Here is a 21,337-nt window from a genome sequence, read left to right on the forward strand (position 1 = left end):
AGTCCACTAGGTTAACTTTCCCTGTTTATCTCTCTTTCTTCCTAGATTTCATGACCCTCCTTGAAAGTTGCATGAAGGAGGACAAAAGTTATTTGAGTGTTCTAGTACATTGAGGTTCTACTTTATTTGATTTGATTAAGCAGAGGTTATTATAAGCTTTAAATGCATTAAAACTATGCATACTATTTTAGAACATGTTCTCTACTCATAGTATTTCTTTGAGCTTCAGGCTTTTTCATGCATTCAAATGGAGTTATAATAATTTTGGAGTTATAATGTTAAAATAACTGTAGTCTTCATCAATAGTTAATATTCATTAGTTATTTAAAGCACAAAATAGTCAAATATTTGTAAAAATACCATGAAATCAAAAAGACTGCTATATAAATAAATAGATGAAGTCTTTTAAAGGAACACCAATGCACAAACAGTAACACTTTACATTCAAAATCATTGCATTTGAAGCAGCAATTATTAATTACATTATTCTACACATGGTTTTAAGGGTCTCCTGGTAATCTGACCAGTGGAGGTACTATTGGGACATAATTCTCCAGGGTCTCTCATGTTTCTGCATGTCCTATAAGCTGAGCCATTAACTGCCCCTTTGTACCAGACCATCCTTTTAAGGATATTAAAACAGTAAATGCTCATGAAAAATAGTAATGACTCCATCTATAAGAGAGGGCAAATTATTATCTTGTATAATATAATAAGGAAAATGTACTCCTCTTAAATATAGGTCAGACACATTTGCTTGAATCCCACTATAAAAGATTTGGGTTCCATAAACTCAGGTTTTCTTAGCTGTGATGCAAAACCTATTTCTTATGCATATCTGCTTGGGCCCCTCTGAGCTGCTCCTGGGACTCAGGGAGTAAGAGGAACTAAGGCAAACAGGACATTTATGCTGTGTGTTACACCATTAATAATATATCCTTTAGTCTCTGAACCAGAAGTCTCACCTATTTTGGCAGCATCCATAGAACTGCACAGGCTAACTTGCCAGCTTATAAGTAAAGTTTCAGACTCTTCACATTTCTCAACACATCCTACATTAAATATTATGTATATACATATAAAATACATATATATATATATATATATATATATATATATATATATATATATAGTGCTCACCAATAGGGAGCCTAGAATCTAGCATGGGAAATTTATAAACAGGAAATTATAACAACAGAATAACAAGTACTCATTCATTCACTCTTCATTCATTTGACAAAGATGTACTGCGTACACACTATAGGTTTGGCACAGGTATAGAGTCTTCTAAGAACACAGAAAAGTAAAATGGGGAAAAGAAAACAGAAAAAAATCTCTGTCTTCATGGCATTTAAATAATGTGAGTGAGAAAGGTAGAGATACTAGGTGAGATATTGGAAAACAAAAGAAATAAGTAAGACATATATAATTCATTTAATGATAATAAGGCAAAAAAAAAAAAAAAAGAAAGGAATAGAGCATGACAGAGAAGGGTTGAAAATTCACAGATGGTGATCAAGGGAGGTGTCCTAGAAAACCTGGCAACTAGGTAAACTCAGAGCAATCACTTTAATTTTTTGGCTTTAATTTTGAGGTATTGGAAACAATTAGGGATGCTTTAACAAATTCTGACTTAATCCCATCCCCATGGCTACTGTACTGAGAAAAGATAAAAATAAGGTGACATCAGCAAGAAAAGGAGATTTCAAAAATTCCGATAAGGAATGATAATGGTCTGGACCAGGGAGGTAGTGAGGAGATAAAAACGAGGCATTCTGGTTATATTTTAAAGGCAGACATGATAGAAATAACTGGCATCAGTTACAAAATGTAAAAAAAAGATGAATCCATATGATTTTGAAGTCTTTGACCCGAGCATCTGAAACAATGGCAACGGGGGCGGGCCAGGATGCAAAGGAGTGGGGTCCTCCACACACCGGCCCCACCAACACCCCTAGATAACTTTCAAACCATCCTGAACACCTCAAATTCGAACTGAGATGTAAAGAACGCTACAGAGAGAAGGCTTTTCGCTTCTGACAAGGCAGGAAGGCGGAAAACAATAAAATAAAAAAGAATCCGGTGGGGGAGGGCCCGCGAGGAGCCGCCGAGGCCGGGGAGAGCCTCGGGACAGGGCGCCCCGCCCGGGAAGCGGGAACGTTGACAATCCCCACGACTCTTCCCGGACGGAAAGGCGCTCAGCAGGGACCCCGGGCGGGATCCCGGGGCGGCGGGGAGCCTCCGGGTCGGGGTCACGGACAGGGGAGGGGCGCCGGGGGAGAGCGCGCCCCACAGCCGCCCATCTCCGTAAAGGGCTGGAGCGCGCCCCGCGGGGCCTGGGGGAGCAGCGGGAGGGTCGGGCGGGGCTCCGGGCGGAGGGGGCTCCCCGGGAGCGCGACTCCAGCAGCGCAGGCCCCGGACCCCAGGCCTCCGGGGGACACAGCCGGGATCCTGCGCTGCCCCGGGTCGGGCCGAGGCGGGGAGGGCCCAGGACAGCGAGGAGGCTCCTGCTCCGGCGCCCCGACCTGTGCAGATCGGCGCCCCCGCCCCGGGAGCACCCAGGCCCCTGCGGACTGGGAGCCGCGGTGGTCACGGCGGGAGCGGACTCCAGGGCTGGGGAGACCTGGCCGCCGCCTGTGGGGTTGTCCCTCCTGGTGTCACCCTGTGCCTGGGAGAGGCGGGGCTGCCAGGGGACAGGGGCCTCACCGGGGCAACAGCTCCCCCTGAGCCCTACACCCGGCAGGGGGGCGGGGCAGCGCCCAGGTGCACACACCTGCGAGTCAGCACAGCAGCCCCTCCCCCGAAGACCAGCTGGAAGGTCAGGGCAAGAGCAGGTTCACCGAGCAGCGCTGGAAAGCTCCAGACGGAGGGGAAATTGAGGGAATATAGTATATAGAATTAGAGGGTCCTCCGCTTTTTTTTTTTTTATCTTATTCTTTTTCTTTTTCAATTACAACTCGTTTTTATATTAGACTAAAAATGTCCAATATTTTTTCTCTTTTCCCACCTTTAGTATAATATTTTACCTCCTCTTCATTTTTAAGATTCTTCCTTTTTGACTTTCATATTTCTACAATTACAGGTCTTAGATATATTTTTTACTTCTGAATTCCCTACAACATACTCAATTTGATTTTGGGAGATGTATGAGATATGGGTTTCTGTTTTGTGCTTGTTTTCTTTGCCTCATTTTGTTCTACAATGGTGGAAGTTAATACCTTCTAAAACATGACCAGCATGCACCCAGAACCAAGTGGTATACCATGCTGGTTCATTCTGTGAGATTATATTCTCTCTTCATTCCCATTCTGCCCCCCTCTTTTATCTAATTTATGTTTTGGTGGTCAATGGTGGGGCTCTCTACATGTATTTCTGGTTTATATAAATTTAGAACTGAGCATCTTCTAACATACAGAACTTAATATACTCAGAACCAAGAGGATCAACCTCTAGGACCCCTCAGGTAGACTATGTTCTCCCTCCACTACAACTTCGTCCCCACCACCATCTCCCTTTTTTCTTTTCTTTTTTCTCTTTTTCCTCTTTTGTTTTTTGTTTTGTTTTCTGTTTTTTTCTTTTACTTTTTCCTTCTTCTATGGGATTTTTGGCCTTTTATTTTTTGTTGCTTTTTAGTTATTTTTCACTTTAGTGGCCCTTTTCTTTTATTTTGTTCTCATCTTCGTTTTCATTTTCTGTTCTCTGACCTCATCAGAATCATCTACGGTGAAATTTACTTAGGTCGTGACTGATATTCTTGACTCAGCCTGTTCATACAGCCACTGTGCACTGAACAAAATGACTAGAAAGAAGAATTAACCACAAAAGAAAGAAGCAAAACTGTACTCTCTGCAACAGAGTTACAGAAAATGGGTTACAATTTGATATTAGAAAGCCAACTCAGAAGCACAATTATAAAGCTACTGGTGGCTCTGGAAAAAAAAAAAGCATAAAGGACTCTAGAGACTTTTTTACTACAGAATTTAGCTCTAATCAGGTTGAAATTAAAAATAAATTAAATGAGATGCTATCCAAACTGATGTCCTAACAGCTAGGGTTAATGAGGTGGAAGAGTGAGTAACATAGAAGACAAGGTGATAGCAAGGAAGGAAGCTGAGGAAAAAAGAGAAAAACAATTTAAAAACCACGGGGAAATGTTAAGGGAAATAAATGACAGCCTCAGGAAACAACTGAGGTTCCAGAAGATGCCAAGAGGGACAGAGAACCAGAAAGTATATTTAAACAAATAATAGCTGAGAACTTCCCTAATTTGGGGAAGGAAACAGGCATTTAGAACCAGGAAATAGAGAGGTCACCCCCCCAAATCAATAAAAACTGTTCAACACCTTGACATTTAATAGTGAAACTTGCAAATTCCAAAGATAAAGAGAAAATCCTTAAAGCAGCCAGAGACAAGAGATTCTTAACTTATATGGGGAGAAATATCAGATTAACAGCAGACCTCTCCACAGAGACCTGGCAGGCCAGAAAGGGCTGACAGAATATATTCATGGTACTAAATGAGAAGAACATGCAGCCAAAAATACTTTATCCAGCAAGGCTGCCATTCCAAACAGGAGAGATAAAGAGCTTCCAAGATAGGCAGAAACTGAAAGAATATGTGACCACAAAGCCAGCTCTGCAAGAAATATTAAGGGGAACACTGTTAAAAGAAGAGGACACCAAAATAAATATCCATAAAAACAGAGACTGAATAGGTATTATGATGACACTATATTTATATCTTTCATTAGTTTCTCTGACATGAATGGGCTAAATGATTCCATCAAAAGACACAGGGCTTCAGCCTGGAAAAAAATAAATAAAATTTAAAAACCCATCTATTTGCTGTCTACAAGAGATTCATTTGAGACCTAAGGACACATCCAGTCTGAAAATGAAAGGGTGGAGAACAAGTTACCACTCAAATGGTCCTTAAAAGAAAGCAGGAGTAGCAATCCTCACATCAGATAAATTAAAGTTTATCCTAAGGACTGTAATAAGAGATGAAGAGGGACACTATATCATACTTAAAGTGTCTATCCAACAAGACCACCTAATAATCATGAATATTTATGCCCCTAATTGTGGGAGCTGCCAAGTATATCAGTCAATTAATAACCAAAGTAAAGACACACTTAGATAATACACTAATAGTGGGAGACTTTAACACGGCACTTTCTGCAAATGACAGATCTTCTAAGCACAACATCACCAAAGAAACAAGGGCCTTAAATGATACACTGGACCAAATAAATTTCACAGATATATAAAGAATTTTGCATCCAAATGCAATAGAATACAAATTCTCCTTAAGTGCATGTGAAACTTTCTCAGAATAAACCACATACAGGGTCACGAATCAGGTCTCAGCCAATACGAAAAGATTGGGATTGTCCCCTGCATATTTTCAGACCACAATGCTTTGAAACTAGAACTCAATCACAAGAAGATATTTGGAAGAAACTCAAACACGTGGAGGTTAAAGAGTATCCTGTTAAAAGATGAAAAAGTCAACCAGGAAATTAGAGAAGAATTAAAAGATTCAGGGAAACTAATGAAAATGAAGACACAACCTTTCAAAATCCTTGGGATACAGCAAAAGCAGTCCTAAGAGGGAACTACATCACAATACAAGCCTCCCTCAAAAAATTGGAAAAAATTCAAATACACTGCTAACCGTGCACCTAAAGGAACTGGAGAAAGAACAGCAAATAAAACCTACATCCAGCAGAAGAAGAGAGTTAATAAAGATCCGAGTAGAACTCAATGATAGAGACCAGAAGAACTGTAGAACAGATCAACAAAACCAGGAGTCGATTCTTTGAAAGAATTCATAAGATAGATAAACCATTAGTCAGCCTCATTAAAAAGAAATTAGAAAAGATTCCAATTATAAAATCATGAATGAAAGGGGAGAAATCACAATCAATACCAATGAAATACATACGATTTTAAAAACGTAGTATGAGCAGCTATATGCCAATAAATTAGGCAATCTAGAAGAAATGGATGCATTTCTAGAATACCACAAATTACCAAAACTGGAACAGGAAGAAATAGAAAACCTGAACAGGCCAATAACCAGGGAGGAAATTGAAGTAGTCATCAAAAACCTCCCAAGACACAAAAGTCCAGGACCAGATGGCTTCCCTGGGGAATTCTATCAAACGTTTAAGAAGAAACCATACCTATTCTACTAAAGCTGTTCCAAAAGATAGAAAGGGATGGAGTACTTCCAAACTCATTCTATGAGGCCAGCATCATCTTAATTCCAAAACAAAAGACCCCACCGAAAAGGATAATTATACACAAATATCCCTGATGAACTCAGATGCAAAAATTCTCAACAAGATACTAGCAAATAGGATCCAACAATACATTAAGAAGATTATTCACTATGACCAAGTGGGATTTATCCCCCGGATGTAAGACTGGTTCAACACTCATAAAGCAATCAACGTGATAGATCATATCAACAAGAGAAAAAACAAGAACGATATGATCCTCTCAATAGATGCAGAGAAAGCATTTGACAAAATACAGCATCCATTCCTGAACAAAACTCTTCAGAGTGTAGGGATAGAGGGAACATTCCTCAGCATCTTAAAAGTCATCTACAAAAGCCCACAGCAAATATCATTCTCAATGGGGAAACACTGAGAGCCTTTCCTGTAAGATCAGGAACAAGACAGGGATGTCCACTCTCACCACTGCTATTCAACATAGTCCTGGAAGTCCTAGCCTCAGCAATCAGACAACAAAAAGACATTAAAGGCATTCAAATTGGCAAGGAAGAAGTCAAACTCTCCCTCTTCGCCGATGACATGATACTCTACATAGAAAACCCAAAAGCCTCCACCCCAAGATTTCTAGAACTCATACAGCAATTTGGCAGTGTGGCAGGATACAAAATCAATGCCCAGAAGTCAGTGGCATTTCTATATACTAACAATGAGACTGAAAAAAAGAGAAATTAAGGAATCAAACCCTTACAATTGCACCCAAAAGCATAAGATACTAGGAATAAACCTAACTAAAGAGGTAAAGGATCTATACCCTAAAAACTACAGAACACTTCTGAAAGATATTGAGGAAAACACAAAGAGATGGAAAAATACTCCGTGCTCATGGATTGGAAGAATTAATATTGTGAAAATGTCAATGTTACCCAGGGCAATTTACATGTTCAATGCAATCCCTATCAAAATACCATGGACTTTCTTCCCTGTGTTGGAACAATTCATCTTAAGATTTGTGTGGAATCAGAAAAGATCCCGAATAGCCAGGGGAATATTGAAAAAGAAAACCAAAGCCGGGGGCAACACATTGCCAGATTTCAGGATGTACTACAAAGCTGTGGTCATCAAGACAGTGTGGTACTGGCACAAAAACAGACACATAGATCAATGGAACAGAATAGAGAACCCAGAAATGGGCCCTCAACTCTATGGTCAACTAATAATTGACAAAGCAGGAAAGATTATCCACTGGAAAAAGGACAGTCTTCATTAAATTCTCTTCAATAAATGGTGCTGGGAAAATTGGACAGCCACGTGCAGAAGAATGAAACTAGACCATTCTCTTAAACCATACACAAAGATAAATCCAAAATGGTTAAAAGATCTAAATGTGATATTAGAATTCATCAAAATCCTAGAGGAGAACACAGGCAACACCCTTTTTGAACTTGGCCACAGTAACTTCTTGCAAGATACATCTATGAAGGGAAGGGAAACAGAAGCAAAAATGAATTACTGGGACTTCATCAAGATAAAAAGCTTCTGCACAGCAAAAGAAACAGTCAACAAAACTAAATGACAACCTACAGAATGGGAGAAGATATTTGCAAATGACATATCAGATAAAGGGCTAGTATCCAAGATATATAAAGAACTTATTAAACTCAACAGCAAAGAAACAAACAATCCAGTCATGAAATGGGCAAAAGACATGAACAGAAATTTCACCAAAGGAGACATAGACATGGCCAACAAGCACATGAGAAAATGCTCTGCATCTCTTGCCATCAGGGAAATACAATTCAAAACCACAATGAGATACCACCTCATACCAGTGAGAATGGTGAAAATTAACAACAAAAGAAACAAATGTTTGAGAGGATGTGGATAAAGGGGAACCCTCTTGCACTCTCGGTGGGAATGTGAACTGGTGCAGCCACTCTGGAAAACTGTGTGGGGGTTCCTCCAAGAGTTAAAAATAGAACTGTCCTACGACCCAGCAATTGCACTGTGCACAAAGACACAGATGCAGTGAAAAACCAAGACACCTGCACCCCAATGTTTATAGCAGCAATGTCCACAATAACCAGACTGTGGAAGGAACCTTGGTGTCCATCGACAGATGAATGGATAAAGAAGATGTGGTCTATGTATCAATGGAATATTAGCCATTAGAAAGGATGAATATCATTTGCTTCAACGTGGATGGAATGGGATGGTGTTATGCTGAGTGATGAAAGTCAGAGGAGGACAAACATTATATGGTTTCATTCATTTGGGGAATATAAGAAATAGTGAAAGGGATTATAGGGGAAAGGAGGGAAAATGAGTGGGAAATATCAGAGAGGGAGACAGAACATGAGAGACTCCTAAGTATTGGAAATGAACGAGGAGTAGTGGAAGGGGAGACAGGTTGGGGGATGGGGTGACTGGGTGATGGACACTGAGGGGGGCATTTGACAGGATAAGCACTGGGAGTTATATGTTGGCAAATCGAACTTCAATTAAAAATATTTTTAAAAATGAAACAATGGAAACACCATTTATGAAATGGAGAAGACTGTGAAGAAGTAGGTTTTGGGAGAGAGGGGGAAACAGGACCTATGTTTTGGACATGCTATATTTAAGATCCTGTTAGGTATTCAAGTAATCATGTCTAGTGGAGACCTAGATATATTAATCAGTCTGTACCTCAGGTGAAAATTTCAGGCTGGAGATATAAATCAGAAAATAATGAAAGTGGCAAGAATAAGGCACAAAAATAAGAGAAAGATTAAGAGTGATTCCTAGTGTCAAGGACATCAAGTCAAGTAGGTATTAAACTATCAATGTCAAAAGCCAGTGATAGGTTTGATGAAGATTGAGAAGAGACCCCTGGATCTAAATCACTGGTGACTTTGATGAGAACAGTGTCTGCTTGATGGTAACAGCAAAGCCCTCACTAAAGTGAATTTAAAAAATTCTAAAGATAAAAGCTAAAGGCAATATATGTAATTATTTTTAGGTATATATTTTGTAAAGGAAAGGGAAAAATGATGTGATAGCTGAGGAAGAATTAGGATGGAGAGAAAAACATTTTTTAAGATGTGAGATACAAAAACTGTCTTTAGGCCAATAGAAAAGTCTCTGGAGTCATGTCAGGCAGGCATGGGTTCTACTTATAGGAGAAAGGGGTGACAATTGCTGGGAGCATGGACGGTTTATCCAGGATAAAGGAGAAAAGAGAGTTTGTAGATAGGTTGAAGGCTTGTTGGAGCTTACTAAAATCTTTCTGATTGTTCCTATTTTCTCAGTGAAATAAGATATAAGATCATCATCTGTGGCTAGGGACATGAACGCTGAAGATGGATATTAAAGACAGGAGAAAAATGTGCTATACTCTGAGGTAAATGGGTGAGTGAATGGAGTAGAGAAATACAATGATTCCTTGGAAGTACAAGAACAAAAATAAGGCAGTGATCATCCACATACAGTGAGGACAGACAACACTGCTTGTTTTCTTCCCCAGCCACATTCAGCTGCACAGCTGAGGGGGCTGAGAGGCACAGTTAATCTGTTAGTGCTGGGCAGCTCAGGTGGCTCAGCAGTTTAGCACCGCCTTCAGCCCAGGGCATGATCCTGGAGACCCAGGATCGAGTCCCACATCAGGCTCCCTGCAGGAAGCCTGTCTCTCCCTCTCTCTCTCTCTCTCTTTGTGTCTCTCATGAATGAATAAATAAACCTTTTTATAAAAAATCTGTTAGTGCTTTAGTGACTATCAAAGGACAACAAGGAAGTTGAAGGTCGATGTAAGGCAGTCATTCCAATATGAAGCAATGGAATTTAAACTGCCTAAGAAGGGAAGTCAGATATGAAAGGATGAGAGACACTGAAGTGTTGGTATGATCAGCAGATTGTAGGTACTGGTAACACTGATATATTGATGGAATGGTAGAAACACAGGAAGAGAGCTAAAAATGGTAGGAAGTAGCTAAAAAAGGAAGATGGTTTGCAGGTTAGGGGTTCTAGTTACTGCTAAGAAAACACATACTACTTTTCATGCAAAAGGAAGAATGACTAAGAAGGTGGAACCAAGAGTCCAGACAACAGAAGTAAGAACCCATATCTTACAACCAAATCAAAGAACTCCAGCTCAACTTTTCCCAGCTACATTTCAAAACTGCTTTGAACCAGTGATTTCTTTTTCTACCTTCCATTCTCCCTCTCCTTTTTAACTAAAATGTCAGGTGTTATCCTGATGCCTGTCCTATGATTATATGTTAAGAATTTTGGAAGGAGATAACTTCTATAGTTAATTTCACAGGTTAACAGATGGAAGGAATTGTGTCTAGGAGATCTACCACATTTACTTGATAATTTGCGTGATGATTTCTAGATTTACAGAGAGACTAGATTTAATTGAAGATTTAGGCTTTTTATTGTGGCTATAATGGAGTGAGATCCTTGGAAATCATGGGAAAAGGTGAATGCATTTTGTATATGAGAGGAATCACAGGGACCAGCGATTAAATTACAGTAAGCAGATTTGTAACATAGCCCTCATGGTCTCCAACCCTGCTGTTATAACATTATTAAGTTATGTTACATGGCAAAGGAGTTTTGCCAATGTAACTAAGGCTACTAATCAGTTGATCTTAAGATATGAAGCTATCTGTTTAAACTAACCTAATCAAATATAGTCATGACTACCATTATTAACATGTACTCATTAATGAAATTTCACAATCCAAATATAATTGTGAGATCCTGATGAGCCTGAGTTAACTTATATTTCCATATATACATATATGGAAATGTGTGTATACATATATCACAATTTATGTATGTGTATATATAGCCCAATATATATAGTGTATGTATGTATGTGTGTGTATGTGTGTATCCCAAAGAAGATCAATTTAGATTCTTGCTAACTCTGAAAATTTAAGAGACAGTGGCATCAACAAGATGCTGACATAGGTCATTTCTGCTTTATTCCCCTTCAGAAAAACAACTACTGACAAACAAGACACAGCTGAGAAAATCCTAGAATACAGAGATGATACTGAAACATCCCCTGCATCACAGAGACCAAGACAGACTGTATTAGAAGGGTAAGAGAAGCAACTATATTCTGACTACTTTGTCTTTCTCCCAGACAGGAGCAACACCACATGGAAAGGTCTTCCCTGAACCTCCAGTTCCCCCCAAAAGAAGAGAACTCAAGGGGACAATCAGCACCACCACCACCACCCCACCACTGCAGATTACTTCATGAGAGCCCCTACTCTGGTCCCATGCCATGAGAATTGCAGGGGAAACTGTGAGGCTTGCAATAACCAACACACAGATCTTAGCAGATGGAATTCATGACTACAACTCCCCAAGTGATTAGTAATCCAAGTAGTGGCCCCAACCAGCAGCTTTGCTCATCACCAGAACCAAGTCTGGGACAAACTGTGACCAGAGAACTCACTGGAGTACAGGTCTGCTTCATTTGGGTTCTCATACAAGTTTTGCTGACTCTAGAAACTGTACCCAAGCAAGGAGTTGTAGCTCCATCTGCTGGGGAGACTGTCTTCTGGTCCATCTTGCCAGAGGGCACTGACAAGAAAACCTAAAAGCTGTATAGCTCAGCAATACTCCAACCAAGAGGTGTGTGGGTGGTTCTGACAGTCCCCAAGGCGAAGCCAGTACAGGGTATGAAAAATTCCCCTGCTGCACCCAGGCAGGGGAATTAATTCACAGCCAAGGCTGAGGGTGCATCATGGCCTCACCCAGAAGAAAAACTCGTTTGGGGAACATGTGAGCAAGGCCAGGAGGCGCCCCTCCCAACCCCACCCAAGCAAGTAACCTGAAACACAGCCACACCCACTGTGGTTCCCAGGTCCCATCTGACCAGAAGGGCTGGCAAGGATATCTGGAAGCTCTGTAACCAACAATGTGTAAGCCAATAAGCAGAAAGGCAGAGCTAACTGTCTCTAGAGCAAAGCCAGTACCAGGTGTAGAGGGGTGGCCTGCTGTACCTAGGAAGAGGAATTAACTCATAGCCAAGGTTGAGAGTAGCTTCTGGCTCTCACTGAGTCAAAAGACAGAAAAGCAGAGAAGCCTGGAGCAGCACCATCCCATCCCATTCAGAAAAGGGAACTAAAACAGCCCCACCACTGAGGATAGCATCTCCCAGCCCCACCTGACCAGAAGGGCTGGTGAAAAATGGGAGCTACAACAAGCCAGCAATACTGTAGCCAAGAGACAGACAGGCATATACAACAGTGAGCAGAGCAAAGCCAGTGGCTGATATTTGGCCAGGGAACTTGGGACACAGGTCAGGATAAAATAACACACAAAGAGCTTTATTACCTTTAAAGGTGCCCCTCCCACTGCTCCTGGGCAGAGAAACTAATTCATAGCCCCAAGTATATTAATATAGCCTTCAACTTTTGTGACCTGGGAACCTAACAAGAGCACATGGGGAGCTGCTGTACAGGCCATCCAAAAGCTCTGCTTCTAGCTGCACTTGAAAAGAGAGAACAGCCCATGGCTTTCTACATCTGCAGAGCAGATGACCAAGAAATTCAGTGCACACTCTTGTGTAGATTCAGGTACCCTCAAATGAGCCATGCGGACACTGGGTCCTCCCCTGCTAGTGAAAGGAAATGAATTTACAGCCCTGTCTACTAAATGTAGTACCCAGTCCAGACCATCTAGTAAGCCAGATGGAAAATTCATGCAACTGGGGGGCACATCTTACAGATTTCCACCTCTTTCCCTATACCCAAACTTAGAGCTTGGAAAGTTGCCTTGCCAAAAACTAGACCATAATAGCAGGCACCACCTCCCAAAATCAATGCCTAGTGACCTAAACTGAGGTGACTATTGAAGATCTATCTCTGCCAAAGCAAATCTATAGAGTCTAGAAAAGGAGCCAAATTATTCAAGTGTGCAGATACCAATGTACGAAATCAAAGATAACAAAATCCAAGTAAATATGAGACCATCAAAGGAAACTAATAGGGACACCTGGGTGGCTCAGTGGTTGGGCACCTGCCTTTTGCTCAGGGTGTGATCCTGGATTCCCAGGTTCAAGTCCCTCATCAGGCTCCTTGCATGCAGTCTGCTTCTCTGTCTGCCTGTGTCTCTGCCTCTCTCTCTCTCTCATGAATAAATAAATAAAATCTTAAAAAAAGGAAACTAATAAAGTTCTAAAAACTGACCCTAAAAAAATGAAGATCTAGGAACTATCAGATTTATAATAATTTTCTTAACTTTAGGTAACTACAATAACACATAGACAATTAAATGAAATTAGGAAAATAATCCATGAATAAAACAAGAAGTTTTATTGACATAGAAACAGCAACCAGAAAAAAAACCCAACAAACCCAGAAATAAAAAGAAATCCTAGAGTTAAAAAAAATAGTAATTGAGCTGAAGTAGTTAATAGAATTTCAAAAGTACACTTAGCCATGCAGAATGAAAGAATTAGTGACCTAAAAAATAAGACATAGGAAAATTATCCAGTCAGAGAAACAAAAAGATAAAATAAGAAAGAGTGAAAAAATCCTAAGGGACTCATAAATACAATGGGTATTCCAGGAAAAGAGAATGAGAAAGGGCAGAAGCAAACTGAAAGCAATAGTGGTTAAAAATTTCCCAAACCTGGGAAGAGAAATGAACATACAGAACCATAAGGCTCAAAAGACCTGAAATAGGCTGACTTTGAAAAAAGCTGTACCAAAAAGGACCAATTAAATTGTCAAAGCCAAAGAAACAATTTTAAAAGCATTAAGGAAAAAAGAGAAAAGTACATACACGGGAACTTCTATGACTATAAGCAGATTTCTCAACAAAGACTTTTTAGGACAGGACAAAATGGGATGACATATTCAAAATATTGAAGAATAATTAAGAATTCTATACCCAGCAGAGCTGTCCTTTAGAAATGGAGAAATAAAGACTTTTCCAAACAAAAGATGAGGGAGTTCATTATCACTATACTTGCCTTATAAGAAACACTAAGGGAATTCTGAGTAAAAGTAAAACATAAGCCTTATAAAAATATAAAAAGAAAGTATAGGGATGCCTGGGTGTCTCAGTGGTTAAGCGTCTGCCTTTGTGGTCCAAGGCATGATCCTGGAGTCCCGGGATCGAGTCCACATCAGTCCCTGGAGTCCCACATGTAGGCTCCCTGCATGGAGCCTATATCTCTGTCTATGTTTCTGCCTCTCTCTCTGTGTCTCTCATGAATAAATAAATAAAATTAAAAAAAAAAAGAAAGTATAAAACTCACTGGTAATAGTAAACAGTAAAGGTTAGATTCTGTAATATGGTGATGGTGGTGCATCATTCACTTACAACTCTACTTTAAAAGTTAAAATAAAGGTAGTAAAAATACAATAACTACAGTAATTGTTATTAGTTACAAATACAAAAAATATGTAAATTTTATAAGAAATTACCTAAAATATGAGGGGGAGAAGAAGTAGAAGTATCAACTTTAGGAATTTCAGGAAGTAAAGTTGTTATCAGCTTAAAATAGGGTTTGTGATTTTAAGATGTTTTATGTAAGCCCATGAAAACCACAAAGAAAAAAACTGTAGCAATCACACAAAAGAACAGGACAAAGAAGGCAAAGGATACTAGTACCAAAAGACATTAAAACAAAAAAGAAAACATGGAACAATACATCTCCAGAACAACCAGAAAACATTTTTTTTAAAGATTTTATTTATTTATTCATGAGAGACATGGAGAGAGAGGGAGAGACATGGGCAGAGGGAAAAGGAGACTCCCCATGGGGAGCCAGATGCAAGACTCAATCACAGGACCCTAGGATCACGCCCTGAGCCAAAGACATATGCTCAACCACAGAGCCACCCAGCATCCCAAAAGCAAGTTTTTAAAAGCCAAAAATAAGTCCTGATCTATCAATAGCTACTTTAAATGTAAATAATTCTCCAATCAAGACAGAATAGCTAAATGAATTTAAAAGAGAAAGAAAAGAAAGATCTAATACTTTAGCCTCAAAGATGCACATAGACTGCAACTAAAAGGAAAGGAAGAGATATTTCAAGAAAATGGTAATGAGAAAAAAAAAAAAAAGGCAGGAATAGCTGCATTTATATCAAACCAAGAGGCTTTAAAATCATAAAAAAGAGAGGCACCTGGATGGCTCAGTCAATTAAGTGTATGCTTTGGGCTCAGGTCATGATCCCCAGAGTCCCCAGCAGGGAATTTGCTTCTCCCTCTCCCTCTGCCCCTACTCATGCTCTCCCTCTCTCAAGTAAATAAGTAAAATATGTGAAAAAAAGAAAAAAACAAAGTAAAATTATAAAAAGAGAGAACAAAAAGGTCATTATTTAATGATAAAGGGGTCAATACATCAACAAGATATAACAACTAGATATTTATGGAACCAACATCAAAGCATCTGAATAAATAAAGCAAAAAAGAACAGAGATAAGAGGAGAAATAAACACTAATACAATAACAGTTAAAGACTTTAACATGTTACGCTCAACAATAGTAGATTATCCAAGGAATCTGTAAGTTAATAGCAGATTTGAACAACACTAGAGGCCCAATGGACTTAGACATATACAAAACATTCTATGCAATAACAGCCAAATTCATTCTTCTTAAGTGCACATGGAACATTGTCTAGCATAGACTATATGGTAGGCCATAAAACAAGCCTTACCAAATTTGAGAAAATTAAAACCATATCAAATATTTTTCTCTGACCACAATGATGTGAAAATAGAAGTTGAAAATAAGGAAAACAGGAAAATTCATGAATACTCAGAAATTAAATAACACATTCTTGAACAATCAATGAATCCAAAAAAAAAAAAGGTGAAATAAAAGTTCTGTGAGACAAATGAAAATGGAAACATTATAAAAATTAAGGGGTGGAGCAAAAGCATTTCTAGGAGGAAAATTCATACCAATAAATGCCTACACTAAGAGGCAAGAAATATTCCAAATAAATAATCTAACTCTATCCTTTATGAACCAGAAAATAACTGAGCCCAAAGTTAGCAAAGAAAATGGAAAACAATGAAGATTAGAGCAGAAATAAATGAAATGGAGAAATTAAAAACAATAGAAAAAAAATTAACCTAAGAGTTATTTCTTTGAAAAGATAAAATTGATACATTTTTAACAGGAAAAATAAAATAACTCAAATTACAAAATTATAAGTGAAAAAGGAGATATGACAATGAATACCACAAAGGTACAAAAATTCATAAAAGGTTACTACAAACAACTATACACCAGGAAACTGACAACTGAGAAGATATAAAAAATTTCTTTGAAACATACAACTTACTAAAATGGAATCAGGAATAAATAGAAAATCTGTCTAGACTAATTACTAGTAAGGAGAGTGAATCAGAAAAGGAAGAAGGAAGGAAGGAAGGAAAGAAGGAAGGAAGGAAGGAAGGAAGGAAGGAAGGAAGGAAGGAAGGAAGGAAACAGAGAACAAAGGAAAGAAAGAGAAAGAAAGGGATCCCTGGGTGGCATAGCGGTTTGGCGCCTGCCTTTGGCCCAGGGCGCGATCCTGGATCCTGGAGACCCGGGATCGAATCCCACGTTGGGCTCCCAGTACATGGAGCCTGTTTCTCCCTCTGCCTATGTCTCTGCCCCTCTCTCTCTCTCTCTCTCTCTCTCTGTGACTATCATAAATAAATAAAAATTAAAAAAAGAAACAAACAGAAAAAGAAGTTCCTATGAAGAAAAGCCTAGAACCAGATGGCTTCACTGGTACATTTTACTAAACTTCTAAGAATTAATATACCAATATTCTCAAACTTCTCCAAAAAAAACAAAAAGTAGAGAACATCCCCAAATAAGCCTTATGAGGTCAGCACTATCTTCGTTCTCAAAGACAGATGAGAACCCTACTAAAAAAGAAAACTATAGGCCAATATCCCTGATGATTATAAATGGGAACATTCTCAACAAAATACTAGAAAAGATATCAGCAGCCTATTAAAAGGACCATTCACCATAATCAACTTGGATTTATCCCTGGGATGAAAGGATGGCTCAAAATATGGAAATTGATCAATGTGATACATCACATTAATAGAGTGAAAGAAAAGAATCCTATTATCATCTCAATAGACACAGAAAAAGCATTTGACAAAATCCAACAGTCATTCATGAGAAAAACAGTTAACAAATGAGGTATGGAAGTAACATACCTCAAAATAATAAAGGCCATATTGACAAGCCCATAGCTGATATCACACTCAATGGTGAAAGGTTGAAAGCTTTTCTTCCAAAATCAGGAACAAGATAAAGTGCCCACTCTCACCACTCCTCTTCAATATAGTACTAAAAGTCCTAGCTAGAGCAATTAGTCAACAAACAGAAAAGGCATCAGAATTCAAAAGGTAGAAGTAAAATAGTCTCTATTTGCAAATAACATGTTTTTGTATAGAGAAAATCCTAAATATTCAACCAAAAAACTGTTAAAATAGTCAACAAATTGAGCCAAGTTGTAAGACACAAAATTGACATACAAAATAAAATTTCTATAATAACAAATTTTCTGAAAAGGAAATAAAGAAACATATCCAATTTATAATTGCATGAGAAACAATAAAATAATTAGGAATAAATTTAAGGAAGTGAAAGATCTATGCTAACAACTGTAAGACAATGATGAAAGCAATTGAAGAAGACATAAATGAATGGAAAGGTAGGGCAGCCCAGGTGGCTCAGCAGTTTAGTGCCACCTTCGGCCCAGAGTGTGATCCTGGAGACCCAGGATCAAGTCCCACGTTGGGTTCCCTGCATGGAGCCTGCTTCTCCCTCTGCCTGTGCCTGTGTCTCTGTTTCTTTCTCTGTATCTTTCATGAATAAATCAATAAAGTCTTAAAAAAAAAAAAAAAAAAGGAAAGGTATCCTATGTTCCTGGACTGGAAGAATCACTATTATTAAAATGTCAATACTACCAAAAACTATCTATAGATCAATGCAGTCCCTATTGAGACTCCAGTGACTTTTTTTTTTTAGCAAAAATAGAAAAAAAAACTTAAAATTTATATGAAGCCAAAAAAAAAAAAAAAGGCAAAGAAATCCTGAGAAAGAACAAGGCATGAGGCATTCTTGTTCCTGATTTTGTTATATTTATTATAAAGCCATGGTCACTAAAACAGTAGAATACTGGCACAGAAGCAAAGAGACCAATGGAATAAGGAATCAGAAACAAATACAAGCATATATGGTCAACAAATATTTGAGAAGTGAGTCAAGAATGCCCAATGAAGAATTGTCTTCAATTCTTCAATAAATGATGTTGGAGCAAATGGATACTCACATGTAAAAGAATGAAACTGGACCCATAGCTTACACCACTCACAAAATTAACTCAAAATTAAATAAATGCTTTACTGTGAGACCTGAAACCATAAAACTCCTAGAAGTAAAATACAGGATAAAAGCTCCTTGACACTGGTCTTGGTAATTATATTTTGGAAATCACACCTAAAATGTAACCAAAAAATAAAAAATAGACAAGTGGGAATACATCACACTAAAAAGTTTCTTCACACCTGAGGAAGCCATCAACTATTGAAAAGACAACCTACAGAACGGGGAAACAATATTCACAAACCATATATCTGATAAGGGATTAATAGCCAAACCAAATAAATAATGCACATAACTCTATGGCAGAAAAATCACCCAATTTAAAAATGAGTAAAAAACCTAATAACCATTTTTCAAAAAAAGATACACAGATAGGCAACAGGTATATGAAAAGATGTTCAACACCTCTAGTCATTAGGGAAATACATATTAAAACTACAATGAGATACCACCTCATGCCTGTTAGAATGGCCATCATCCAAAAGACAAAAGATAACAAATGCTGGTATGGATGTAGAGGAAAGAGAACACTTGTGCACCCTTGGGGGGGGGGGGGTGGGTGTTGTAAACTGGTACAGCCACTGTGGAAAACAGAATGAAGGCTCCTCAAAAATTAAAAATAGAACTAGTTACAGTCCATTTCTGGGAATATATCCAAAGGAATTGAAAACACAAGAAAAGATAAATGAACCTCCCGATACACAGCAGCATTATTTATAATAGCGGAAACAGGGAAACAATCTAAGTGTCCAATGATGGAGGAATGGTTAGAGCAGTTGTGGCATATATGGTTGACTCCTGAACAACGAGGGATTTAGAGGTGTGACCCTCCACATAGTTGAAAATCTGCATATAAAATTTAACTTTCCAAAATTAAGAGGCAAACTCGTAATAGCTTACCGTTGACTGGAAGCCTTACTAATAGTATAAACAGTCAACTAATACATACTTTGTTTATGTATTATATATTGTATTCTCACAATTAGGTAAACTAAAGAAAGGAAGACGCTATGATGTATACCTTAAACCTCATTCAGTGATGTGTGTCAACTATCTCTCAATAAAAGTGAAAAGAGATGAAAAGATACAATTTTCACTTGCTTTTTTGATCATTTTTTTCCCATAAACACTCTCCTCCAGCCACACTGGTCCCCTTGCTATTGCTCAACTCAGTATGCTCAACTCAGTATGCTCCTGTTTCAATTCTTTCTTTGTGCCTGGAACACTTTTACCTAAAATATCCTTAAGATTTATTTCCTTATCTTTTCAAGTCTTTGCTTTAAATCAGTGTGTCATTGAAATCTACTATGACCACCCTATTTAAGTTTGCAAAGTTCTCTGCCAACCACATCATTTCCCCATTACCCTTACCAGGACTTTTTTTTTTTCTTCAGCATTATGCCCTTCAAAAATATGTAATTTACTCATTTATTATAGGTTCAGCCTCTCCCCAATTAGGAAGCAGGCTCTGAGAGCAAAGGAATATCTGCATTTTTGCTTACTGTGGGATCTCAGATCATGCATGTTATATAGCAGGTACTCAAAAAACGAGCACTAGTGACATTCCTTTTTCTAATATGAAATTTTCTCCTTTCTCATTTTCATCAAATTCTTGGTTCTATTTAAGAGTTAGACCTATTTGCTGGTATCCCAAAACAACCCTACTTAATAGTTCATCCACTTCTAATTTTTCTTCAAAGGCTTATCTTTCCTTACATTTCCTTAATTATGAGCTTCTCCTTAGGGTTTAGTATTTGACCCTTTATCCTTCTTTATATTTACACTTAATAACCTCTCTCCTTTGAATAGAGGAGACTTCATTTTTCAGACTTCAGCTAGAATGGAAAATTTTAAATGGTCTGCCATGTCAAAGTTTTAGTTAAGAACACTGGACCTTACTCTCACCCAGGTAAATCCAGTAAAGTATCAAAGCTTCAATTATTTATGTCAATAAATCCAAATATTGTTTCTCTAATGCACTGTTCTCTTATTAGTGCCAAAAAAAAAAAAAGTAATGATCTCCTTCCTCCCTCCTGCTCCCCACCCCCCTCAATCTATATCTTAGAAGTCAAGATAAAAATTCAGGAGTATTACTTAAAACATCCCTTTTCCCTTTCTCCCAAAACTCAGCCAAGTGTTTCTTTATTCTACTTATTAAATTTTTATTATGACCTATCTCTTCCATGTCACTTCTGTTCATGATAATCTCTTACCTTTCCTCTTAAAGCCTCCCAACTGAAACCATTATTTCCCTACTTTCCCCTTCAATACATTCTACACACTGCCGAAGTATAAACACTTAAAGACCTTTAAAATTCATGCAATTGCATAAAAATCCTTAAATGGCTTTCCTATTATTTAGTATAATAGTCTTACCATGGTTAAGCTAATACTCAACAATCTCTATGCTTCTCTTGCACATATGCTCAAACTATCACAGTTTCTTTAATAAATCAAGATTCCTTTCCTCCTCACTCATTTCAATGCCTTACCACAGTCCATTTCTTCTGTTTGGAACCTCCCATTTATGTTCACTTAGATATTCAAATTCATTCTATCACATCCTTTTAAAAGTTAATGAGATTCATATAGTCAATGGATCTTGACAAAGGACTAGACAACACAATGAAAGAAAATGACAGTATTTTCAACAAATGATAATGTAAAACTGGACACCACATGCAAAAAAACTGAGTCCCGACACAGACTTCACATCCTTCACAAATATAAAACTC

At 38.3% G+C, this 21,337-nt stretch overlaps 1 protein-coding gene across 1 annotated transcript in view; it reads right to left on the bottom strand.

The window, feature by feature from the left end:
* MALRD1 (MAM and LDL receptor class A domain containing 1) overlaps positions 1 to 21,337 on the bottom strand; it is a 755,529-nt gene that overhangs the window by 592,918 nt on the left and 141,274 nt on the right.

Source organism: Canis lupus, chromosome 5 (genome assembly GCF_048164855.1).
Source record: "Canis lupus baileyi chromosome 5, mCanLup2.hap1, whole genome shotgun sequence".
In the NCBI taxonomy this organism is placed as follows: domain Eukaryota; kingdom Metazoa; phylum Chordata; class Mammalia; order Carnivora; family Canidae; genus Canis; species Canis lupus.